This window comes from Dipteris shenzhenensis, chromosome 3, assembly GCF_047967505.1.
Source record: "Dipteris shenzhenensis isolate YYH24624 ecotype China chromosome 3, Dip_SZ_1.0, whole genome shotgun sequence".
In the NCBI taxonomy this organism is placed as follows: domain Eukaryota; kingdom Viridiplantae; phylum Streptophyta; class Polypodiopsida; order Gleicheniales; family Dipteridaceae; genus Dipteris; species Dipteris shenzhenensis.
In genome coordinates this window covers 45,133,860-45,151,196 of record NC_141598.1, presented here as the reverse complement: position 1 = coordinate 45,151,196, position 17,337 = coordinate 45,133,860, and positions in this window count along the sequence as shown.

Sequence of the window (17,337 nt, the reverse complement as noted above, 5' to 3'; positions counted from 1 at the left end):
TCCGAAAATGTCCTTACGTTTAAGTCAAAAATCGAAACAAACAAATTGTGTGGGATAGAATTTCAGTAATGTGCTTAAGAAAGCGATTTGGCCTGTTGGACAACTTCCAACCCTCCCAATCGCTTTCTTAAGCACAATTTTGCATATGTTTCTGGTTGCACATTTTGTCTTGCTCTTCTTCCTCTATAAGGCCAATAAGGACTACTTTTGATTTCTACATTGCTAGTTGTGTTATCTGGGTTGGGGACTTTGGATCAATTTAGTGGAATGTGAGAGAGAAACAGTTTATTTGGTATAGTTTTTCAATAATATGCTTAAGAAAGTGATTTGGCTTGTTGGAAAATTCCCAACCCTCCAAATCGCTTTCTTAAGCACATTTTTGCATATCCACTTGTTACAATTTTTGTCTTGCTCTTCTTCCTCTACAGGGCCAATAGGGACTACTTCTCTAATGAAGCTCTTGGTTGTAGGCTAAAAGACTATCATGGCAAGGACAAAGTAGACAATTAGGGGGTTTGGTAAGGGGCCTAAGCTACCACTGCCCCTATTGCTAGTGCTAGAGTCAAAGGATCTCATAAGAGGAAAGGAAAGTCCATGCATATCCTCAAACAGGCAAGGAAGAGGAGGGTTTCTCAAAATGTGTCAGTGCTTAGGGAGATAAGGAAGGCACAAAAGGCCATATGATATGCAATACCAAAGGCTCCCTTTCAAAGGCTTGTGAGAGAGATCTGTAATGACAATCGGTTAGGTTATTATAGATGGCATAGGCTTGCATTGTTTTCCCTTCAAGAGTCAGCTGAAGATTGGATGATAGAATGCTTCCAAGATAGCATGATTGTTGCTGCTCATACTCATAGGGTCATCTTAATGGTGAAGGATATTGAGACACTTAAGAGAGTTCGTTATAGATATGATAGACTCCTTCATCCTTGCGATTGGGTGGACCTCAAAATGAGGAATATACTATTTGTGCCACCAACAAGGAAACCAAAGGATGAAGGGATAAATATAGTGGAGGTAACACGCAACAAGGATACAAGGGGCAAGGCTGCTTATGATAAGGAGGCCATGATAGAGCAAAGGGATGCTTCCAACAGGCAATTCATCCAAGAGACTGCCCTAAGGGACATTAGAAATAATCAAAGGATAATGGAGTTGGGATCAAATATTATCCTCAAGTTTCAAGACCCAAGATTGTTTGTGAGCTTTGATGTCATGAGGAGAGTGGGTGACTGATACAATTCTTTTTTCTATTCTCAGGTTATTGATCTTCATGCTTAGGTGATGAATATGGGTTGAGTTTCTTGATTAATTGATGATATGGACTAAGTTTCTTATACACACTGATAAAACAATATTTTTACCAACATGTACAGAGTAGGGTTAAAAGAGCAGCAACAACTTGAGGTTCATGTACTTGATCCCTGCATGTCTCCATTACTAAGAAATCCAAAGTTTCTTACATGTGATCTTGTCAAGTGGTTTAAACACTATGTCTTCACCTTGATCACTCTCATCTTGTTACCTTATAACTCTAAGTGAATAATACATTTAATAAGAAGGCCAACACAGCTGAAAGATGACACAAACAACAATGTATAAAATCAACAGTATCTAAACAAATTTTAAAACATTGATTAACATAATCATATATGATTCCAACATAAATATATACTAAGAAATTGATGCCCCTACTTCAAAACAAATTGCCCTCATAACACAATTTATACATGTGCCTAAGAAAGCGATTCTAAGGCTTAGGAGAATGCCCAACATCCCAAATCAGTTTCTTGAGCACATTATACCTATTACTCCAGATTTTCACCTAGTGTTTCAATCGACAACGACCTTTTAGAAGCTTGAAGAGGATAGCATCACCAAAATTCCACATGAAAAAGTAGCTGATCCTGCTACTTCAAAACAAGCTATCCTTGGAACAAACTTTATTCATGTGCCTAAGAAAGTGATTTTGAGTGTTGAAGGGATGAGCACACTAGAGCTATGCCTCCAAATTTTCCCAAAGTGTTGCAATTTCCAAATACATTCAGAAGACTGCAGAGAATATCATGAGCAATAACCCAAAAAAAAAACTGTGTAGAAGTGTACCTAAGAAAGAGATTTGCAAAACTCATAATAGGACCAACGGACCAACATGAGCACATTTCCAATATTATCTATCAAATTCCAAATACATGTGCATTTTGTGCCCTATCCAAAGACATTTTTAATTTGTGCTAAAGAAAGCGATTTGGAGTGTTGGCCAACAGCTCAAATCGCTTTCTTGAGCACACTTTACTATTTGAGTATATTCAGAACGGGGGGGGGGGGGGACTTCATCATACCAAGCCTGTAGGTCAATCTCTGTAGCGTGGAGGGTTGACAGATGTGGAGCGCACACAGCGATGGACGAGATAGGATCAGAGAGAGCGGATTGGAGCGAGAGCAACCGCATGAGACAGTAGAGATCTTGAAAAGCAGACGACTGAGGTACCGAGAGAGTTATATGCACCCACCTCCAAAAATGGTCAGACCACTTTGGAATGCGTGTACACATGTGTGATGTAAATAGGACTCCCTATTTAGCTCCCAGGTATGACCACGGTACATGCCATAAATAGAAGGACTCCCTTTTTAGCCCCCAAGTATGACCACCGTACATGCCATAAATAGAAGGACTCCCTATTTAGCCCCCAGGTACCACCACCGTACAAGCATCATCATCAAGAATCGTGCCCATCAATGGTTGTAGTACGAACATTGGGAGTCGTGCCCGCCCACGGGTGTACAAGGCTAGAAAAGATTATTGAATGCTTCCCAATCTTTGATTCTTGCTTGCCCTCTTGCGTTCTCCCTTTTGACCTCCTACAACACATCAATACTCTCCTCTTCTCCACGATGTACTCTACCCATCGGACCGCCTATAGCATCACCGTACTCAATGCTCAGATTACACCAGCAAACATCTTTGGCTGTGCTGTGGGAATGGAGCAACACCCAAGAGGTATGCACTAACCCAATGTTTTCAAGAGTGCAAATTTATTTTTTTGATTCCTGACAATAGGCCAAATCCTTTTTTTAGCACAATCATGGGATTTGCTTAAGAAAGCGATTTGAAGGAGTGGACGCCTGGCCAATAAGCCAGATTGCTTTCAATTGTGCTTAAGAAAGTGATTTGGCCTATTGGCTAGGCCTCCACTCCCACTCAAATCGCTTTCTTAAGCACAATCTTAACAAAGTGCTTGAGAAGGCGATTTTGGGCCCTCTAGACATGGCCAACAAGCAAAATTGCTTTGTTAAGCACATTCTTGAGTTCCCTTGGGTTAGATGATTTCTTAGGCTCAGCAATCTAAATTTTAATATTTCCTTTCAGATTAAAGGGATCCATACAAAGTATCCCAACAAAGGAGGCTGGATTTCACCTCCGAGATTGTGTCCAGCCAAAATCCTATCCCAGGTAGAATCATCACTCTTTCTATTAAAAGTCATATTGCTTTGCTCATTTTATTTTGACTTACTATGTATGTAAAGCAATGTAGATACTATATAAAAAAAAGTGTGCTTAAGAAAACAATTTGTCCTATTGGGTCTTTGTCCAATAAGCTAAATCGCTTTCTTGAGCTCAATTACTTAAGTGTGTTAAGCTGCTCCTCTAAACACAATTTATGTTGTGGTTCTGCCCGCTATTTGTTGTTTATGCTTTTGAAATATGTTTTCTTGCCAGATAAATAAGATAAGGGTAAAGGGCAACAAGAAAAGACAATGGAATTGACTACTAGGGTTGTGGTGAAGGACAATCAGGTATGTTCATCATTCAATGTGTGCTTTTCAATGTCATGTGTCCTTAAGAAGTGTGGGGCCTCTATTAAATGTGGATGTAAGGAAATGTAGAAATGTGCTTAAGAAAGCGATTTTGACTATTGGAGCACTGTCCAACAGCCAAAATCTCTTTCTTGGACACACATCTTGAATATGGTCTTTCATAAGTAGATGTTTGCATTGGTTTGAGCTAGATACATTTAATGCCCTCATAAGAACTTTATCTGTTGTTAAAGTGTGCCAGTTTATCTTTCAAGGTCATATTTAGTCAAGTTCTCCTCCTTTTTTGATTGTTCATGCAGGATCTTAACATTGAAAGTTATGGCCGTGCCGTGCCATGCCATTGCTTCCCACTTTCCAAATTGGAGATATGGAGTATATTCTTCTTCATGACATTCAAGCAATATTTGACTTGAGGGAAGATTACGCACTGGCATTGATTGCCCAATCCTGCCATTTGGATTCTGAGATTATTGCGGAGGATGAACCTTTCCACAACATGGATAACAACTTCAACTCATAGGAATGTCTATCCACGTGCTTTGAGGAAGCTCATAAATGTATGGGAGACTATGACATCAATGTTGAGACATTCATGAAGATTCAAAGAGACTTTATATTTGACAAGATCGAAAAAAGGGAGGAGCAAAAGAGAGTACCATAAGATATCATAGAGAGAAGCATCTTCCTTTGGAAGGACAAGGATCTAGAGGCAGATGAGAATATGAAGGTGAGTAATCTTGTCTTTTGGTAGTTCTCCTCTCATTTTCATTTGAGTGACCTTGTATTTTGATATCTCTATTCTCATGTTGCCTTTAATGGTTTGTGCAATTGTACGTTGAAGATGATTCCTTCCTTGTGAGGTCTGGCAACTAGCATGTTTTGAAATATCATCAACAGGACTGTCTTACACCTCTGCCTTTTCATCTTTTCAACCTTAGTTGGAGAAAGTTGGTTCAGCACAGCATAGAAATCAAGCATCATATGGTCACTATTTGACCATAGTGATTGTACAAACATTGTATTATTAGTAAGCTTTCAAACTCTTGCAACGTGTAGCAACTGATTTTGTTACAAAGTTCCTAAGCTCTATCTATCCACCTATGGATCACAAAAGTCTTTGATTGTCTCCTTTCTACATGTCTCTGGGCAGTAGTTGAGTTATCCAAGATTTGTCGCCTTCTTTCTTTTTGAGCCATCTTGAATGCTAGTTTGACTTGATGTCGCCACTTTTTTCTTACATTGCAACTTTTGTAGCATACGTCGATAGAGCCACTGGAAAACTTCTTTGAGGCTATTTGCCTTTTGTGCTCCTCCAAAATGTTGTGCCTTTGAGAATCATATGGAAGGGGATTGCAAGACTTTTCAGCACTTTTGTTCGCCTACATCCGACGACACCTTGTGGAGTCGTGCTCTCTAGAGGATGTTCCAGCCACTCTTTTCATGGCTGCTCACTCCCTCGACTCTCCATGGGAGATCCTAGCTAGCATTGCAGCATGGCACATTTGGAGAGCCAAATGCACTGAGGCTTTGGAGGTTCACCCTTCTCAAATCTTAGCCAGTACCTTGGACAGATATGATACACACTCTGATGGCCATTTGGGCGACCATGCACATCTCGAACAGCCTCCTCTAGGAGAGTTACTTTTCTCAGAGATTGGAGAGACTCTCCCTTCTTTGCTGAGACTTCTACAAGGTTGAGATGGCATTTTCAGCCTCAGCCTTGGTTTCTTTCTACCTCATTCCTCTGAGGTGTTTTTTATTACATGCTTAGCATGGTGTATTTCCACACAAAGCTTGCTCTAGCGGGTTTCTTTCTTACTTGATAGAAGTCTCTTTTTTGAAAAAAAAAAAAAGTTGTGTATGTCGGAAAAATGCATTTCATGTGTAATGAGACTTCTCCATTCCGTGAGTTGACCAAATTATAGGGTATCCATATTTTTTTACAAAATATAGAAGATGGTTGTAGATAACATGTTGCATTTACAATAAACAAGAAGTCACATTCTATTGTTAAGAGATAACATAAGAAAATGCCAATAAGAAAAGAATGAAATTTTATTACCATGTAATGTGTTATCTTGCAAGTTGTCCAAGCTTCTTTCATCGACTTTCTAAAAGTCTTCAATTCTCCTCCAATGCATAGTTTGTGCAACTCCTTCTGCTTCATGATCTTTAATTGCATTGTGTACATGCCTCCAAATGCCATACTCCACTCTTGAAACATAGCGTGATTGTTTGCTTGGTTTTCTCTTGCCCTGTGGTTGTGATAAAAACCTTCTAGCCTTCACTCCACTAATAGATGGCTTGATGAGCACTTCCATTCCATTTTTTTATTTTGTCAGATCTGTTGTGATATGAACATCTCCTCCATGGAGACCAATGTCCGACAACACTTTCTTGATTGCTTGAAGTGCATCCTTCCTATGCTTTTTAGGACGAAGCTTCCAGGCAAAACCAATATACAAAAATACCAGCTTCTCGATGATTCGACCAGCCTAGGCCTTAGCCCCGAAGGTGCTTGATCAAGGTGAGATCATAGAAGGATGGAGGGTGCAAATATCCTTTAGGATGGGAGACTCTATAGCTATGAGTAGGGGCGAGGGTGTGTGCATTTCAATAGCCCATGGCTCAGTCCCAAAGGTGTTGCATCTGGGAGAGCTCATAGGAGGATGTGTTGTGTGAGATAGGCTTGAGGATGGGTGACTTCCGTATTGGAATCCTAAATAAACATATGGATCCATATGTCATTAGCAACATGCACCTTTTTGGAGATAGCTTACCAAGAGCATCTTGAATGTGGGCACTTGGATTGTTGAAGAAGACTTCAACCAAGGACAAGTAGAGGAAAACATCCTCCTGTGCAATGTCTTTAATAAAGTGCAGCACATGGAAATAGTTTACTTTTGCAGTTAGTGTTAGCCCTCTCTACTCTGAAGACTAACTCGAAACGCACTACTGCGACAGATTTACATGCGTAATCGTACTTCAGAACTGCGTATGAAAATACATAGAGTAGAACAGTGATCGACGGAATCATTCATGATAAAACAATAAGGTAGATGCAATAGAATCTCTGTATTACATTTCTCCGAGCAATACAACACTGTACTCTCTGATACATAGCACTGATCCTTGCTCCGATCCTCATCAATGAGCCTCAATTGATCCCCCTGAATGATCGCTCTCTTCTCTCTTATCTAACCGGCACACATAACTCCTTCACGGTTGCCGTGCCTATTCAGTTCTCTGCCTGCCCCTAGAACTTCCGTCTTTTCATATCTCATTAATAAACTAGATACAACGTATTAATAATAATCGAAGGACTAATGATCTAAGGACTCCCCCCCTAGCTCCTCTTTACTGTTGCTGCTTTTGCCCCTAACACTTGGCACTCCCGGGGAATCGGATTCCGGATCCGCATCCGAACCCACCGGTTCTTCGCTACGGTTCATCCTCGACATCGCCACCGTCATCGTCCGCCGCCGCCGCTGCTGCCGCTGCCACCGGAACTGCTGGAACTGCTGGAGCCGCCGGCGCCGGTACTGGTACTGCCGGAGCCGCTTGCGCCGGTCGAAGTAAAGGTAGCTGCTACGGGTTGAGAGCATGGGCATCCACAAAAATTTGGAGCTGGCCATAGAAAGGTGGTGCCGCCGCCCCCGCCTGCTGAGCTACTGCCGCCATCCGATGAATATAGCGGCATGCTGTCCGCAAGTCGACCAACAGAGCTGCTCTCTCAACATGACTCGTTCTCCGCAGCTGTTGTAGCTCCTCTTCATGCAGTCGGGTCTTCTCAGATAAAGCGAGTTCGAGATCGGTGACCCGCATAGTACGATCTGCTTTCTTCGCCACACTATCCAGTCGTTTCATTACCCGCCCCAATTCCTTGGTTTGGGCACCTGTTGATTGTTCTGCCGTAGTAGCTCGGAGCTGCAGCAAATCGGCCATGAGGCTCTTCACCTCAACTTCATGTTGCTGGTGCTCTTCTTTCCGGGCGAGCTTGAGTGCCAACAGCTGAGATCTGGCATCGTCACACTGCTGTTGCACCACCGCGACGTGTTCTTTCAGCTGCAAAAAGTGCCTTGCGTCCAAGGATTCCCCGTCCGCTGGCGCCGAAAAAGCTGCCACAAAAGCGGCTGCTGCGTCTGCTTGGGGTCGTGGCTTCATTGCGATCTCGGGTCTTTTTCCTCTGGCCTTCGCTCTTCGGAGGGCTTCTTCCAGCTCGGCGATCCGTTTGACATAGCCTTCGGCAGAATCCACCGGTCCCGCCGCTGTCTGCTTCCCGAGAGTATTTGCCGATGTAGAACTTCCACCCTCCGGTTGTGCCGCAGTTTCCGTCACCGGTGCTGGTGGTAAAAATGCTGTTCCTGCGCCCCCTCCCGCCGGATCATCCTCATCCCTCCTGGCCAACCGTCGGTCGAGAGGCCTGCAAGCCCGCTCCAGCTCTACTCGCAATTGATGTTGATGATCAAGAAAAATACCCTGCATCTCTGCGACGAAGGCTTCTGATAAATCCAACAAAAGGGCCTCGTCCAGCATGCGTGTAGAGCTAGAGGGTTGCCGGTACGCCATCACTTCTGCTTCCAACAACTGCACCCTAGCGGTCGCAGCTGTAGCCTTCTCCGTCAATTGTTCCGTCAGCCGCAGGTGTTCTTGAGTTTGGGCGACAATCGCCGTCCTTGCTTCCTCCATATCCTGCTGTCGCCGTGCATCCACCTGTTGGAGTCGTACCAACTGCTCCTGCAGCTGTTGATTGCGTTCGAGCAGCCTGGCATTTTCCTGGCGCAACCTCGCCTCATTCTCCTCCAGTTGCCCCTTCTGAAAACATTGGAGCAAGCGCTCCGCCAACCGTCGTGCCGTGACCAGATCATAGGTCTCCATCGGCGGAGATAGCTGCAGCTCACCACTCCCCCTTGGGACTACACGGGCTTCCTCTTGACCTGCCTGTCTCCCCGAACTGTCCTCCCGAGTGTGGACTGAGCTTTCCCCTTGCAAGGCCTCCGCTTCCGGGCGGGTTTTCTTCAACATGCCTCCTTCCGGCGCGAGAGCCAACTTTCTTTTCAATAAACTGGCCATGCGGCTCGATGTTGCTGAGACCGCTGGCCTACTCCTCTGGCTACCCTGTGGAACTTCTGCCGGAACCACCACCGCAGGTACTACCGCCGGAACCTCCACCGCAGGTACTACCGGAGTCACCTGGTTCCTTGGCATCAGCGTCAGAGCTCCCTCCGTTGTTGATCTCGCTGGTTCCACGTCCTTGGACTCCTTGTCCGAACCCTCGTCTGTGGACTCCTCCACCTCCACATACGATCCTGGGATGACCGGTTCCGCATCTGGTCCGAACAAAAAGAATAAGACCTGCCCCATCCGGGATGTTGCCGTGGGCTTCAAGAGCTTCTTGGCCACCTCCAGAATTCTGTCCGCTAGCAGCTTCGCCCAGGGAACCGGTTTCCCTTGCTCCGCCCTCTGGAAATAGGTAAACTGGGTCTGTCCCAGTAACTCTGCTTTCACCTTCTGCCAGAGTGCCTCTGCAATAAACTTGTAGCATATCTTCTTCGAAGCATCCAGCTTCTTCATATTGTACTCCCCCTTGCAACCTGCGCCGAGAGCTGCCTCCATGGCACTGCTGGTAAGCTTCGTGACTTTGCATGGGCCATCCACCGGCAAGTGCAAACGGGCCGCTACCAGCTCCTTGCATAAGGTGAAAGTTTTGCCATACACCACGACCTTGCGCCCGCGTGCAAGCTGCGCCAAGATATCTTGCGCCAATGGATGAACTGGTGTCGTAGCCCATAGCAAACCCGCGAATTCCACCAGACGAGCTCGTGTCAGCCAAGACTGCACAGCCTCATCCCCAACAGGTAACGGATTGATCAGATGGAAGACCACCATAGCTGCGAAAAGCTGGGATGCGAGGGAGAAGAGTTCTGGAAAACAAAGAGTTGGAAATAAGCCCCCTTTTGCTTCCAAATTGCCTTTTGGATGCCCTGGTGAACTCCTTGTTTGCATGCAACGATCAAGTGTCCCATCATCCTGATAAAAGCCCCACTTCGAAGATTCAGTAGATTGCATGGCGGCGTCCGCGCTCCGCAACACGAGGCTTTGCTCCCACCGTTTCTCGGAATAAAGTGAGTGAGACCACACGTGCGTACTAATAGCCCCCATCATCGGTTTCTCCACCGAAATGGCTACGAATGCATTGGAAATGATCTTGACAGGTGGTTTCTCCGGAAATGGGTAAGGTGGCATGGGCCCTGTATATGGTCGGAGACGAAATCCATTTACCGGCTTCTGCAACAGCTCCCCCTGTAGTGTTCCTAATCGGAACGTGCCGTCACCATAACGCTCCACCACCCAATACGGACCGCCCCACCGTAACTTCAGCTTACCCGGATGCGGACCCATCCGAGTGTTAAACAATATCACGGCATCTCTCCGTTTGAAGGTTTTCTTCTTTGAATGACGGTCCACCCAGACCTTCCGTCTGTCTTGGACTACCTGTGCAAGATACGCACTGTTGAACCGCTCCTCACCCAGCCGATCCAGCTGTTCAATCCTCCGGTCTACGGACTCGTCCCAGCCCAATTTCTCTGCCGCTGCAATCCGCAGACTCGGTACTAGGAATTCCATGGGGACCACTGCTTCAACTCCATAAACCAACTTGAATGGCGTGAACCCCGTCGCAACCTTATAGGAAGTCCGGAACGCCCATAATGCGGAGTAAAGTTTTTCATCCCAATCTGTCCGATTTTCATTGACCAGCTTTTTCAGAATGACTAGCAATACCTTATTCGAGGACTCTGCCTGTCCGTTTGCCTGAGGGTAATACACTGTGGACTTCTTATGAATGATTAGGTGCCGGGTAACCAGTTCCCGTAACACCGCATTAAGAAAATGCCCACCTTGATCCGTGACGAGCTCAACCGGACATCCGTACCGTGTCATAATGGCTTCATAAAGGAATCTGGCCACAGCCTTTGCCGAATTATCCTTCAGTGCTCTGGCCTCCACCCATTTGGTACAGTAATTCATCGCCACCAGGATATACCGGTTACCGGTCCTCCTCGCCGGCGGCGAAAACGGACCTACAAACCCCCACTTCATGAACGGTTCGAGGGCCGGTATGGGATTATGCGGCATCCGGTCCCGACCTGATGGCTGGCCCAACCTCTGGCACACATCGCATCTTTTGACGAACCTATGCGCATCCCCCATTAATGTTGGCCACCACAGACCTCCTTGGAGTACCTTCCGTCCGGTTACTTCTCCTGCGAAGTGTCCACCGCTGATTCCTTGGTGAGCCTCTTCCAGGATGACCTCCTGCTCATGTGGGTACACACCGTCGCAACACACCATCCAGCCCCTGCTTATATAATTGGTCAGCAATGATCCGGAAGTCTCTGCTCTTGAGCGCGAGCCGTTTCCGCTGGTCTCGCGACATTCCGTCGCGCACCTGGCCCGTGTCGACAAAGTGAAACATGTCATCGTACCACGTCTTTGGAGCTGCCGGTACCACCGCCTCCAGTTCGAACAGCTGGGCATCCGGAAAATCGTCTTCCACACCCATCGGGTCTTCGCCAGATTCCAATCGCGAAAGGTAATCCGCTACGGCATGTGTACTTCCTGGTCGATGGACCACCGTGAAGTCGAACTCCTGTAAAAGCAGCATCCACCGGGCCAACTTTCCAGTGAGCTCGGGCTTGTGTACCAAATACAACAAGGCGGAATGATCCACATGAAACGTGAACCGATTCCCCAACAGGTAGTGACGAAACTTTGTTACGGAATAAATCATCCCCAATGCTTCCCGCTCCGTCGTCGAGTAATTCCGTTCGGCTTTTGACAACCTGCGACTTGCATAATACACCGGTCGGAACCACTTGCTTGTCGCTTCCTGCATGAGGACACTACCAATAGCCACGTCCGAGGCATCCACGAAGACATGAAACATCTTCGTCCAATCTGGCGGCTGAACCACCGGTGCTGTCGCCAACATCAGTTTGAGCCGTCGAAAAGCTAAGTCACAAGCAGAAGACCAGACTAACGGTACTTTGTTGAGTTGGTCATACAGTGGTGTCGCCACATCCGCCAGATACCGCAGCATTCGGCTGTGCCATTTAACCTGCCCTAGGAATCTCCCGAGCTGCTTACCGTTGCCAGGAACCTTTGCCTGCCGAATCGCTTCGACCTTCGCCGGATCCACCGCAATGCCTTCCGCCGAGACAATGCAACCTAGCAGCATACCGCTTCCCACGGCGAATGCACATTTCATAGGGTTCAGACACAACCGTGCCTCCCTACACCGGGTTAAGCATTTCTTCAGATGCTCAAGGTGCTGCTCGCGACTCCCAAAAACACTGAAATCGTCCAGAAATACCTGCATAAAGATTAGTAAATAATCATGAAATATCTCTTGGACCATGCGTTGAAATGTTGCCGGAGCATTCTTTAGCCCAAATGCCATCACCAGGAAAACAAATGCTCCCCACTCCGTGATGAAGGCTGTTTTCTCTCGATCTTCTGGTGCCATCTGCACCTGGTTATACCCACTGAAGCCGTCCAGAAAAGAATACATCTCGTGACCTGCCACTGTATCCAGCATAGTATCATTAAACGGCAATGGAAATGGGTCCGTGATTGTCGCCGCGTTAAGCTTTCTGTAGTCAACACAGACCCGCAACTTCAAATTCTTTTTCGGAACAATCACTATTGGCGAAAGCCACGTTGCACGGTCAACCGGACAGATAAACCCGACCTTTAGCAACCTGTCCAGCTCCTCCTTCACCCTCTGGGCATAGTTCGGATTCATTCTATACCGTTGTTGCCGAACCGGTATCGCATCCTTCTGCAGATTGATCCTGTGCTGATAGAATTTGGGATCGATGCCGAGCAAATCTGTGTAGTCCCAGGCGAACACGTCTTTGAAGGATTTCAGCAATGTCTCCAATTTTCCCCGAAATCCTTTGTCGAGCTTTGCACTGACACGGACGTTCTTTGGCTCCTCCTCCGTTCCGAGGTTAAGATCTCCGAGCTCGTCTTCTTTGACCCTCCGCGAGCGACGGAGTTCCTGCTCGAAAACTCTTTCCGCCTCCGCCACTCCCGCTTCGTCCGGCATGTCTCCTGTGCCTTCCGGTAGACTCCCTTCGACTGGTTCTTCCGTGGAACTGGATGACTCCTACGTAGCCGAGGGAAGCTGATGCTGATATTGCTTTAAAACGGCAACCACATCTACCTCGAACAAGCTTACCAGCTCCGTATTCCTACTGAAGTAGTCATCCTCCTCTTCGACCCCCATTCCGTCCATCATATGGATACCTTCCGCCATCGTCGGTCGGAATGGCGTCCTCAGCCCTTGTTTGGTATGTACCGAGAGCTTCAGCTTCTTTTTTCCTTTCCGAATGGTGATGCGGTCGGATTGCCAGTCTTGTTTCACACGGGCCTGCCGCAACCACGGTCTTCCGAGCAATAACGGGTATGACCCGCTAATATCCTCCATCCGGAGAATCACCGCAGCGATTTCGAACTTCACGCCGCAAACCTCCATTTTCAATCCACGGAGCAATCCTAACGGCTGCACTCTCCGTTGGTCCGCCATCCGAACGGCGAAGGGTGCGGATTCCCATTTTGTGATACCCAACGGCACCAGCATTTGTTCGGACAGGATGTTGACCCCAGACCCTCCGTCCAGCAACACCCCTCCCACACGGCTGTTCTCCAGCGTTACGGAAATTACCGGGACCGCTTCATCAAAAACAGGAGGCTGTTCTTCCGCTTCAGGCTTTGCAGATCCGTCAGGCGACACTTCCATTGTTACCGCTTCCATCTCCGACTCCATCGCCCTGACTGGTTCCGTCAATTGTTTGATGAGAGAATTCCGGAAGTTGGGTACCAATGCTAACAATTGCTCCATTGTCATGTGTATTTGCTGTTTCCGCAAATCTTGCCATAAATCATATGGTTCAACACCCTCCTCACCGGGCATCAGGCTGTCCTTCGGACTTGTAGGAAGACAAGTCGCTTCTGGCTGCTCTCCTTGCAGGCGCCTTGCCACCTTCGCACCATTCTCCGTCACCAAGACCGCCTTTTCCGTGCGGCCTAGGTAACTCCGTTGGGGTTTTCTGGACCCATTCACCGACCGTCGACCGCACCTTTTGTTGTGCCTGCCAATCCAACGCCGGAGGTCTCCCCTTCTCTTGTGGGGCCTTGTAGTCCCGCACCTTTTCCTGGGATCGTGTGACCACGAGCACATCTCCGCTCGCCCTTCCTCCCACGTTGTCTTCAACAGGGACACCCGCCGGTACTTCCAGTACTTCTTCGGACTGCGGACTAGGCTCCTTGCTCTCCTGTTGCGGACTGTCATCATCGCATTCGATAATCAGAACCGCATTCACTGCTGGTGCGGACTTGCCTTCTCCGGATCCCCGGGTTGCTTCCCTTTCCGCCTTGTGGCGCTTGAATAATTCGCAATCTACCTTTCGATGTCCGGGTTGATTGCAATAAAAACATAGGAACGTCCGTTCCCCTGCTGGTTCATCTGCACCTGTTCCAGCCGTTCTCGGCCGCCAAGGTCTTTTCGCCGGTGCGGCTGGTACCGCAGCTAGTGCTGCGGCTGGTGCCGCAACTACCGCTGCCACCGCTAGTGTCGGGGCTATTCGTGCGTTATAGCGGCAGATCTCCGTGGTATGCGTCGCTGTTTGGCAAATCGCACACCACCGCTCATTCAAACCGCATTCCTCTGCTAAGTGTCCTGCATTCCGGCACCGATTACACCAAGTATCCTTGCAAACTTTTGAAGAGGACCCTATTCCACTATCCCGGCTTTTGGCTCCGGCAGCAGATCCTTCCGGAAATGACTTCCCTGCCGCTTTTCCAGCCTTCCGCCTCATGGAACGTTTGTCCTCCTCCTCATCCGACTGATCCGACTCCTCCTCAGTATCGGTATCGGAGTCTCCCTCAGCCTCCTCATACTTCACTTTTCCTTTCCTTCCCTTGGAAGTAAACAGGACTTGTTCCGCCCTCACCGCGGCTTGGACGACTTCTTCCAATGAAAGAGCTTCCAGATCCAACGATGCCAGGGACCTTTTCAATCCTTTATTCAGCCCCTCCATGAAGTAAGCATTTTGGATAGGGACTGCCGGGGTAGTTGCTGTATCGAGGCGGCGGATCAACGACCGAAACCTGGCCGCATACGCCTCCACTTCTTGGTTCTTCTGTTCCAGTTTCCCCAGTTTGGCCAGGACATGAACACGGGTCTTGTCCTCCCGAAACCGGAGCAAAAAGGCATCCCGCAGTAGATCAAACGTGGCAAAATGGGTAGCTCCATATTGCGCGATCCATACTGCCGCCTGCTTCTGCAGTGTCGGGATGAAAGTCGCCATCTTCATAAGATCTGTCGCCTGCACTGGTGGAGCCGTATTCACCATCCATGCCATCTCAAATGACAGTATATGTGCATCCGCATCCTCCTTATCCCGTCCCGAAAACTTGGGGTACTTCACCGTCATCCTGGATACCAGTGGTGGAATAGCCGCGCTGCTTACCGCCGGAACTCCACCCCCGCCTCCGCCTCCACCGCCTCCACCTCCCCTACCGGGATCTGGTGACGGACCTGGGGCTCCGCTTCCTGCAGGCACACCACCCTCCCGTCTCCTGGGACTCGGTGGTGGGGAATTCCGCAACGGTGACGCTTCGTCTTCCGGAGGAGTACCTGTTAAATCGAACGGGCTACTGCGTCCGGAGGATTCGCCTTCCTCCTGAACACCGGAAACGACTGGACCTTCCTCTCCTGGGATCAGCGGAGGTGTGTCAGAGCGGCTACTACTCTCACTATCCGTGAAGAAGCCGAAGAGAAGATCACGTTGAGCCACATATCTGTCATGCCGTTCCTCGCGGGTTGTACGTGCCGATACTGGAGTTGCAGGCTCCCGAGGCCGTTTCGGAGAGCGCGATGTTCCCCCTGGCTCACTCCCAGCGTCATTCATGCGCTAGGCCTCGCACCGAGGAATCAGAGTGTTACAGATGGGGAGCATCCAACCTCTCCGGGGGAATCCACCGCGACGAACATGGAAATCTTCCGTGGTCGCCAAAGTGTTAGCCCTCTCTACTCTGAAGACTAACTCGAAACGCACTACTGCGACAGATTTACATGCGTAATCGTACTTCAGAACTGCGTATGAAAATACATAGAGTAGAACAGTGATCGACGGAATCATTCATGATAAAACAATAAGGTAGATGCAATAGAATCTCTGTATTACATTTCTCCGAGCAATACAACACTGTACTCTCTGATACATAGCACTGATCCTTGCTCCGATCCTCATCAATGAGCCTCAATTGATCCCCCTGAATGATCGCTCTCTTCTCTCTTATCTAACCGCGGCACACATAACTCCTTCACGGTTGCCGTGCCTATTCAGTTCTCCGCCTGCCCCTAGAACTTCCGTCTTTTCATATCTCATTAATAAACTAGATACAACGTATTAATAATAATCGAAGGACTAATGATCTAAGGACTCCCCCCCTAGCTCCTCTTTACTGTTGCTGCTTTTGCCCCTAACAGTTAGTGGCCAGGATCCCCAGCAAGAGGTGTAGTTCTCTAAACTCTGGAGTAGCCTTTGTTATTCCTTGGGCCAAAGGCATCATGACAAACTAATTTGGAGACTAAAGATACTTTACATGGGGGATGCTATGCACAAAAGAGGAGCCATGAATATCTTTGCAACCATGACAATATTTGACCACTCCCCAATTATGCTTCACTTCAAGCAACCCATTGAGGACTTCCTCAAAAGGGGATCGGAATTCCCCATGCATTGCTATAAGAGGAGGTTCAACATACCATAGCATGGATATGAAAAAAAGGGGAGGACTCCCTGGGCCAAATGAGTAGTAGATACTATTCAAAGTAGTAATGATGAGTTACATACAACTGCTTCAACAATAATAGTCTCTACAAGTGTGGGAGAAATGATTGAGATAGGACTGGACCTCCATAGAAAGACTTAAGCAATAGGACCCTGCCTTGTAGTTGCAGACAAATACAAAGTGCACAATTTACCCTCCGAGCTGTGGAAATCCAAATGGTAGAGTTCTCATATCACTCCTCCAAGGTGCGATCGATTAAATAGGGGGATTTAATGACAAGGTAGTTCTTCTAGACCACTAGTCTGTACTCATCAAGGACTCAAGCAGTGCACAATGTTACACACAAACCAAGGTCACAAATACACCAAATAAGAGTGCAGTGCACTAAGGGTTACAGATCCTAACACACTAATATCAAGCACCTGCTTGTAAGAAAGTATATCCTATAAAAATGCCCTGCCTAACTAGCAACTATCATCAAGGTATAGTAAACTATGCATAGGTTACCAAAGCATCAAAGCTATCTTGACATTCTGTTGTCCAATTAAATTCATGCACAATTTGTTAGGGTCCTTAATGGCCTTGGAAAGTTGGGAATGAATATTTTATAATAACTAATCTTCGCAATCAACAAAATCGAGTTATTATGGGATC